General features: G+C 35.0%; 1 long non-coding RNA gene across 1 annotated transcript; it reads left to right on the forward strand.

Moving 5' to 3' along the window:
• The first annotated feature begins 9,775 nt into the window (after nt 1-9,775).
• LOC128290344 (uncharacterized) lies at nt 9,776-10,179 on the forward strand. Its single transcript, XR_008280088.1, has 2 exons — nt 9,776-9,959; nt 10,046-10,179. It is a non-coding gene; the product is annotated as an uncharacterized LOC128290344 (long non-coding RNA).
• The last annotated feature ends 530 nt before the right edge of the window (nt 10,180-10,709 follow it).

The raw sequence follows: 10,709 nt of genomic DNA on the forward strand, positions 1-10,709 counted from the left end.
AGTCATCACACTATCAAAGTTTATATATGGCATGTATACCTAGACTCCCACACACTCTACGTTAGTCTAAGAATCAGCTAAATCGTATCTCTCATACCAATAAATATAACACCCCTCACTCGTATTCAACTTTAGAATAGGGTAACGGAGCATTACCAGACTCACAACACATTTATATATTCTTTTCACATACATTTAATCAATTCATACAATCATCATTCAATCTCAATCAATTTGTCCCTAATATGAGCCTACGAGACCCTAAACATACATTAAAAGTGATTCAGGACTAAACCGATAGCTCGAGAAATTTTTACAAAACTTAAAAAAATTTTCACAAAACAAGGGACACACGCTCGTGTGGCCCGGCCGTGTATCTCACACGGCCACCAGACACACTCGTGTTACAGGCTGTGTGGACCTTCAAAATGGGAGCACATGGCTGTGTCTCAGCCCGTGTCTGACCCTGTGTAACCCTCTGAGTTAGATCACACGGCCAACACACACGCCCATGTGGCTAGCCCGTCTGCCCTAAAAATGGCCATACATGCCCATGTATGAGGTCGTGTTCTAGGCGATGCCAAACTTGTAGGGTAAACTAACTTATGCCACACAGCTGTGTGGAGCATACTGACTTGATTTAAAATTCAACACCAGAGGACACACGGTATTGTACTTAACCATGTATCACACACGGCCATGTCTCTATTTGTGTGGACAAAAATAGGCTATTTACCAAGCCATTTTGCCACCCAAAATTAGGCACACCTACACAACTCATATAACACATAACATAGCATCAATAGGCATATAATTCAATTCCAAATCAAGCATGATTTATACCAATTGCAACACAACCAATACAAAACATAAACACCAAATATTCCCATCTAAATTCATACCAATCCTTGTCTTTTCAAATCATCAAAATGATCATTAACAAATATGCATTATTTGGCATAATATCACAAGCATACCAATATTCACAATTCAAACATTTGAACACTTATAACACCTATAGCCATCAAGCATCACACAACTATCAACCAACTCAATTCACAAGACATAATCATATATATATGTACATGATTCAAATATACCAAATAAACCAAAATAAGCCATCACTCATGGTTATATATATACCAAAACATAAACATTTATAATGCCAATTCATATGGCCAAAATCATTATCAAGTCATAACTAAAATGACCAAAGTCCCTATACATGCCATATACTCTAAATACCAAAGTTCATAGATACCAAGAGGTAAGGATAGTGTGATACAATCGCTGACGATCCCCTAGTCCGAGATAGCTTTGAAAACTATAATACATAGAGAAATACACAAAGTAACCTTTATAGATTAGTAAGCTCGTATGAAATAAACATAATGCAGTCACATAAATATAATTCAATAATTTGAATACAACAACATATAGCTTACAATACCTAACAAACCTTTCACATACTCAATTGTGAGATTATGCACTACCTTCACAAGTTTCTTTGATTTGAAACTTATATAATTCATATACGTACCTGTATAATTTAATATGAATCTCATACTCATCCACCTCTTTCTTTTACCCATTGAACCATTTGGAATAGAAGTCAGATACTCAAGGGTTCCACATGATAAGTACCTATACCATGGCCCGAAGCCAAATCAAGGTACCTTATCTCCATTCTACTAATATCATGGCCCAAAGCCAAATCAGCCAATATTCATGGCCGAAGCGAAATCCGTATATCTTGCACCTGAAGTGCTAATATCATGGCCCGAAGCCAACTTAATGTATCCCCTAATGACATGTCACTAGTATCCTAAACTATTCCTAAGATTCAACCTGGATTTCAAACGCCAAATTATCATCAAATCATTATCAAACTTATCCGAAGTATAGTATTCACAACATATACAATATCAAAGCATTTAATACACATTTAAAATGAAATTTATCACATACGAACTTACCTTAGTTCAAAAACGATGAAATTGTCGATTAATCGAGTACTTTATCTTTTCCCCGATCCAATTCCAAATTCTGCTTTTCTTTATCTATATAATATCAAACTCAACTCATTTAATCATCCATTTATTCAATTTAGTCAAATTTATACATTAAGGCTATTTTACAAATTTGCCCCTAAACTTTCACATTTTTACAATTTAGTCCTTATTTCATAAAAACACAAATTAATGAAATTCAAAATAAACCCATGCTATCCAAATTACTATTATGCCCTTAGCAGCCTATAGTTTTTGTAACACCCCTCGCCCGTATCCCTCTCCGGAACAGGGTTCAAGGTGTTGCCCGACTTAAACTCAGTCAATCACACAAAAACAGTGCCGAAAATTTCAATCAATTTAAAACTTTTCTTTTCACATGCAATCTGTCCCATATATGGGCTTACGAGGCCCAAAACATCACTAGCCAACACCTTTGGCTAAATTATAATATCACATACTCAACATTAAAACCCTATACATGCCATAGACTCGAAATACTAGGATTTACTTACACCAATAGCGTGAGCTCGATAGTGTGATAATATCTCGTGAACTCCAACCCGAAAGCGGTAATCAAGTCAACAATCTATAAAACAGAGGAATGTAACAACGGAGTAAGCTTTCATAAGCTTAGTAAGTCTTAAGCAATGCAAACAAATAAATGCAATTATACTTCGATTATTCAATTTCTTAAGTGGCCATATTCTAGGTATATTGCCATCTGGCCGAATACACACAAACACATAATGCACGTTTAGCATTCTTATCACATTTAATTTGAATTTGTCTAACATAATTAAATCGAATACTTTCACATACTTTCACACCCTGACCCGGTGTATCATGATCATAGATATAGTTATAACATTTATTCACGTATGTATCACAATGCACGCTTATGATTCATTGCAGATCAAACTCCCATATGAGTATATAATGCGTACCTGGCCCACTTAACGTACTGAATGTATTCATTTGTCAACCTAACACGAGGTACCTTAGTCATGGACTTTTCTCAAATCACCAAGATTTCACCGTTAGGCTCGAGGCACGATATCAGTTCTTGGCATTATAGCTGCTAGGCTCGAAGGCGAATAGTATCTCACCGGCATTATAGTTTGCTAAGCTCAAAGGCCGAATAATCAAGTCAACAAGTTCCATATAACATATTCATATCAATTAAGTACTAACATCATTCGAACGTATATAATTATACATCTCAAACACTTTTCTTTCATTACATTTTCACACTTAGCATTTGATAACTTATGCATAACATTTCACTCACGTTCATTTCAAACTTATCATTCAATTATAAAAGCATATTGCATTTTTACCAACATGTTATACTTGCCATTAGGCCATATAAGCATGATACAATACATTATCATTTCATCTTTAACATTCGGCTAAACCCTTATCTTACAAGGAACACCGAATTCACATAACATATCATTTCAACGGCATTACGCCTGCTAGGCACGAAGGCCCGAATACACATCACCAGCACGAAGCCTGCTGGGCATGAAGGCCCGAATACACATCACCGGTACGAAGCCCGCTAGGCACGAAGGCTGAATATAATACCAAGCACTAGGCTCGGGATTTATCCGGATATAATACCAAAGACGAAGCTGCGGGATTTAACCGGATATTTTACCAAAGACGAAGCTTGCGGGTCTTTAAACCCGGATATAATACCAAAGACGAAGCTCATGGATTTAACCCGGATATAATACCAGCACGAAGCCTGCGGGATTAACCCGGATATACATCGAATATCATGCATATTTAATCATATTTTAACACCTCTCATTCAACATATCACATTAGTAGTCATTTGCTACATTCAGATATAAGCTCCTTATGAACACCATTATTTACATTTCGGTTCAAAAGTCATACGTAAATATCACATATCCATTTCACCATTCAAACTTAACCTATAGTGACCATTCGACTCTAAGTCATATACATAAATTATTTATCGCACAACTTAATTCAGGTAGAACCAAAAGGTCACAATTCATCTAATATGTACATATTGCTCACTGATTCGTACACAACCTTTCAAATTAGAAATTATAAGATGGTTCCACACATAGCCCATCCTTATCGATAATTTACGATGGTTTTACCCTTACTCACATATAGGCATTTTTACCTCTGCTTCTCAATTCACATTTGTGATTCAATTCCAATCGATTTAACATGCATAAGTACATATCGCAAACATGACCAACTTAATGTATTTGAACGAATTCGATTGTCGATTTAACACAAGGTCTCATAGTTGAACATAAACAGGAAACCATTTCTTATACGTTCGATTCACATCAATCATCAAATTCATTTAATTTACATGTACTTAATTAGGTTGTTCGTACCTGAATAATTTACTATACGGAACGAATCTACATATCGTATTAGCCCATAGTCTTATAGCACCACACTTTTAATAGTTTATCGGCAATTTGTCTGCTAGGTAATAACCTGATTTCATCACCGGCCATAAGCCTGCTAGACCTTTAAGTCCGATGTCATTTCACTGGCATTACGTCTGTTAGGTTTAAAACCCGAATATATATTATAATGCATAACTTATATCATCGATCACTAATAGTTACCTCATCGAAGTTCACATTTAATCACTTTAGTACCAAGCCACCTTCGGCTACCACAACGGACTAAATATAATAATTGTATACACATCATGGTTTCCTTTAGATATTCAATAATCACAATCGTGATATCTCCACCAGCACATATACGACATAGTTTATTCATTGTAACACTCATTTAGTGCATCAAATTTCCAAATCCAATTCAACTTAGGCATAATAGTCATAATCGGCTTATAGCCTTAAATCATTACATGTTCGGCACATTAACTAAATAAAATTTACATTCCCTTTACCATATTAATTTAACTCTTAGGCATATAAAAAGGAATCAAGCTTAAACACTTAAGAACTTACCTTGAATATTGCCGAACGATTACAACGGCTATTCGATTACTTTCTCTTTTCCCTTATCCGAATTTTGCCCCTCTATGCTCTTGAGCTTAAATTCAAAGATTTTAAACTAGTCATTATTCGACTATTCGAGCATCACTTTCAAAATATAATATATACATATATATATATATATATATATTCGACTTTCACACCTACTGATCATAGTAAGCTTATAAGAAATCAATAAGCAACTCATTAACAAATTTTTGTCAATGTTTACCACATAATCATAATTTCACTGCAAGCTGTCTTCCTAAGCAACAATCACTAAATCATTTATAACTGGAGCTACGAAACTCCAAATCAAGTGCCGTTAATTTTCCCTGAAGATAGACTCATATATATTTCATCCATAAAATTTTCAGAATTTTTTCTTTGGAAAATCAATACCAGATTTTTCTTAATGTTTCCCCTGTTTCACTATTTGACTAATCTGACCACTCCTCACTACGAATCAAATTTCTCATTGTACAGAATTCAAATATGTTCTCGTTTATTTAATTTGAAACTAGACTCATTAAGGAGTCTAAGCATATAAATTTCATCTTATGAAAAGATTTTTACAATTTATAATGATTTTATAAAGACAGAACAGAGGATCTAGAAGTCATTCTGACCCTGTCCCACATCACTTCAAATATCTCATTATTGGAAATTCTTTTGCTTACACGGTTTGTTTTATAAGAAACTAGACTCATTAAGCTTTAATTAAATAATTTATTCAGCTTCTAACTCATCTTACACAATTTATGGTGATTTTCCAAAATCCCGTTACTGCTGCTGTCCCAAACAGATTTATTACCAAATCACTCTTTCACACATACCTTGCATGCATGTTATTTAAACATGCATATCACCAATCAATCATCACATATCTATAATTTTACTTAAGCATAATCTTCATTTCATCATTTTAAAGCACAACATGTTAGCCGATTTTTCCCTTAGCATCTAAGGCACATGCATGCTCATTTGCTTGGCTCAACTTCACCTATCTTCCATTTTTCATCAAAAGGACATGAAACAACAACCATTTCCTTCATTTTAATTCATGACCGAATGCTCACAACACAACTAAAAATCAAAATATTCTTCATGAGTTAGGGTAGAATCAAGAAGAACTCATGAACATCAAGATAGAAGCAAACTACCATGAACTTACCTTGGATTTTTCTTCCCCAAGTGACCGAACATTCAAGAGCTCTTTTCCTCTCCTTTCTCTTCTATTTTCAACTTTCATGAACAAGAATGAACAAAAACCTTCCTTTTCTTCCTTTTTGTTATTCTATTACTAAACATTTTATGACACAAAATAACATATATTATTTGTGCCATACTTATGCCATAACTTCAATAAAAAAATTTGCACATGTTGTCTACCATTAACACCATGGCCGGCCACTACACATAAAATGGGTAGTTTGACATGCAAATCCTCCTATTTTGCACTACTATTTATTAGGCCACTACATATTAGCCTGTAGCATTTTCAAAAATTTTCACATAGGTCCTATTTCATAATTTCACTCACAAATGGCAGAATCAAAGCATGGGATTTTCACACATGCACTTTCACATGAAATAAACACATAATATAACATTTGATTATTTTTGGGACTCGGTTTTGTGATCCCGAAACCACTTTCCAACTAGGGCCAAATTAGGGCTGTCACAGTTTTCAATTATTTCACATTTTAACAATAAAGTTTCAACATTTCTCAATTTAATCCCTATTTTGCATTTTCACTAAAAATCACTTAACAAAACTTGTATATCTATCAACAAGAATTTATAATCTATCAAGAAACTTCAAAAAACACATGTATTCATCAATGGAATCATTCAAAATCTTTAACAGTTTTGCAAAATAGTCCCTGGGCTAGCTAGTACTAGATGCAACGATACAAAAACATGGAAATTATTAAAAACAGGACAACAATCGTACCTTAATTAACCAAATTAGCTTGGTCAAATGAGTCCTAAAGAAATAGCTTTTCTTCTCTTCAATATTTGGCTATGGTGAAGATGAACATACTAAAATTTAGTTTTGTTTTTATTTAATTTACTTTTATTAACTAATTACAATTTTAACCTTAAAGATAACCTTTAAAAATCACTTAATGCTTGTTCGTATTTTTCCAATGACAATTAAAATAGTCTAATTACAACATAAGGACCTTAACTTTAAGGTTCTATAGCTATTAGACACCTTTAGCTATTAGAACTCAAGTTTTACGCTTTACGCGATTTAGTCCTTTTTACCGAATTGACCATTCAAATGATAAAATTTCTTAACGAAATTTTCACACAGTCACTCAGTCATGCTGTAAACATTAGAATAATAATAAAATAAATATTTTGACTTCATATTTGTGGTCCCAAAATTACTGTTCTGATTTCACTAAAAATGGGCTATTACAATTCAACCAATCTCAACCAAGCCTAAATCATGCTAAATCAATATCAACAATCACAAGGTTCATAAGTATCACCATTCACCAATCAAAAATATACCATTACCATTAACAAAGTTACCTAAATGGTCAAATGTATATATATACACTTTTTGTGCCTAACACACATTTAATATGCCAATTCATTACATATCATTTCACCTTCAAGCATTCATCTAAATGGTCATTTTCAAATATGCATTAATTGCCTAATACTTAGCATGCTAATTCATTCTTAAATTCAACCATTTGTTACCTTCATTACCAATTCTCAATATGGCATTCACAAAGCAAAAATAAATCACATATCAAGGACCATTTGCACATATATATACACAACCAAGTATACCAAAATTAAGCCAAATCACATGGCTATACACATTACCAACATATAGGCCATATTAACCATAACACCTATACATGCCATATAACCTAAATATCCGAAGTTCAAAAGTACCAAAACAACAGTTGGATAGTGTGATGAGAACTCTAGTGACTTCCAATCTGAGCAAGCTTCGAAAATCACTATAAAATAAGAAAAACTAAACAAAGTAAGTTATAAAGCTTAGTAAGCTCGTATGATTAATAAATATAACCTACCATTCATTCAAAAATTGAGTTATCTATCATAAAACATTACAATTTAACTTAATCACAAGGCTAATATATGTTTATCCACATAGTAGATCATGTAACTCACAAACTTCTTAGATCCAATGCTTATACTGTTTACGTACATTCATGTATTGATACGTATCAATCTCTTACCCTTTCATATCCTTAATATATCCATTGAACTATTTGGAATAATATCGGATACTTGGGAATCTCGCACCCTAAGTGCCAATACATAGTCGAAGCCATCTTAATCTCATATAATGCTCACTTCTGAGCTATCAATGGGTCTACTCACACAAGCTAACGGTCAAGACGTAGCTACACGGTGCTGCTCACACAAGCTGATGAGAATTCGCAATACATGCTAGAAAACTCAACCACCGTTAGAACGTACAGATCAGCACCCAACAAAATAACCCCTAATAACATATCATTTGTATTCTATCTATTCCTAAGGTTAAACCGGGATTTCACATTGCCGAATCTTCGTTGAACATTTTCGTTAGATTGTATTCATCAATAATACAATTATAAAGCATTTAAAACACAATTACATTAATGCTTATTAACATACGAACTTACCTCAGATTTATACAGAGAGAACCAAGCTATCAACCAACTATCTTGATTTCCCCCCGATCTAATTTTGAACTTCGCTCTTGTAACACCCCTTACTCGTATTCAACGCTGGAATAGGGTATGAGTGTAATGCCTCGAAATTGGGCTAGAAGTATTAGGCCTTAAGCATGGGAACAGTTAGGAGACTACTCATAAATATTTTAGTTAAGCAAGAAAGTGGCACAAATTTCATGTTTGCTTTACTGGCTAAGTTATTTGGGTGTGTTTGGGAGTGTTTGAGAAGCCTGGGTTACAAGTCTGAGCTTTTGTAAAAATTTTAGTTTTTCCCCTTAAGTGAACCTTGGCTTTAGCTTGTAGGCCTTATAAATATTTGTGGGTAAAATGTGTAACAAAAAGAGCCTTGTGGTTTGGTGGCAAGTGACGCGTTGAGCAACTGAGAGGGTTTGGGTTCGAATTCCATTGCATGTAAAAGGATATTTATTTTGCTACTTGGGGTGGAAAGTGTTTGTGGTAGACTAAATCTCTATTGAGTGGTTGTGGACTTCGTAAAAGGGAAGGGGATCAAGGGATAGGATGTTGGTTGTTTGGGATTTGAAAGAGTTTGAATCAAGGAATTCAAAGCTTGGAGAGTTGTAGCCGAATTAGGTAGCTTGTATGTGCAAATACGGCTAAGGGGTTTGGGGAGTGCATGTAAGGAAACTTGAGAGTGTATAGGTGCTGAATTCTCTTTTTGGCATTTCAGAATTATAGCGGGCCAAATTTGCCTGACCCATGCAAACACAAAACAAACCAAAAAAAAAAACCATAAACATAAAATAAATAAAATTATAACAGTCCATTAAATGTTTAAAGTCCAATTACATAGCCCAAACCCAATTACATAACCTAGACCTATTTTTAAAACCTGACCCAAACTTACAAGGCCCGATAGGCCCATTGCTTTTAGAACAGACAGAACACTAGAGTTCTCTTTCTCTAGCACCGCAGCCGAGCCTCGGCCCTAGCCTCTGTACCCTCCAGTGCCGTACACTCCTCCTGGCACCACGCCCACACCCTGTACGCCAGCACACGCTCCCATACACATGCCAGCGGGCACCCGTACCTGCAAGAAGACAAACGAAAATAATAGCAAATGCAAACAAAAGGAAAACATTGTATTTTTATTTATTTCGTTAATTCTTCCTCTTTTTTTTCGGCTGTAAAAAGCCAGATTTTAATCTTGTAATCAGAGACATTTACGAACGCAAGCAATACTAAGCAACAAAAAATAGAAAAAGAAGGTGATCTCGAGTGCCTCTTCTTTTCATTTGTGAATCTATTTCGTTCATTTTCTTTTCTTGATTTTGCATGTGTTTATTTACATAAGGGGTAAGAAAGAGCAGCATATAAAAGAAACAGCCATCGGACCATACCCTTTTCGTCAGAACCCAGGTTGAAGATTGGCTTCCAAGGCTAAAATTTGGCTTATTGAAGCGAGATTTAGAATAACGAGGGGCTTACCGTTGTAGATATACCGTCGGAGTCCCTATATCCTTCGTCGTAATCAGAGTTTGGTATGGGATTTCGAAGTCAAAATCAGTAACCACGATTTGTGGTTTCAAATGGTGTAAAAAAAAGGGGGGTGTATATCCATCACCAATCACCAAATACAATGGTGTCATGGTGATGAATGCGAGTTTTTTTTTGGGATAAATCTGATGAGAATCGAAGGGGCCAAGGTTTCGATTCTTTTGGCGGCCGAATGAGGGAATACATGAGGGATTTAGGGTTTCGTAAAGTAGAAAGAAAGAGGTGAAGATTTGGCCAAACGGGTTGTTCTGTTGGGGGTTTTAAAGAAGTAAGAAACGACGCCGTCTAGGTCACCCCCTTTATGCCCGATCCGACCCGATTCCTAGCTTCTGGGATCCGCGCGTTTTCACGGTGAGGGGATATTTTCGACGTCGGTCCCTCTCTTTTCACACCCCAGTTCAATTAGCTCACATTTGTGTTTCTTTGTTTTAAAATTGCCCTTGCAATTTGCGTGCATTTGT

Source organism: Gossypium arboreum, chromosome 3, assembly GCF_025698485.1.
Source record: "Gossypium arboreum isolate Shixiya-1 chromosome 3, ASM2569848v2, whole genome shotgun sequence".
Taxonomy (NCBI): Eukaryota; Viridiplantae; Streptophyta; class Magnoliopsida; order Malvales; family Malvaceae; genus Gossypium; species Gossypium arboreum.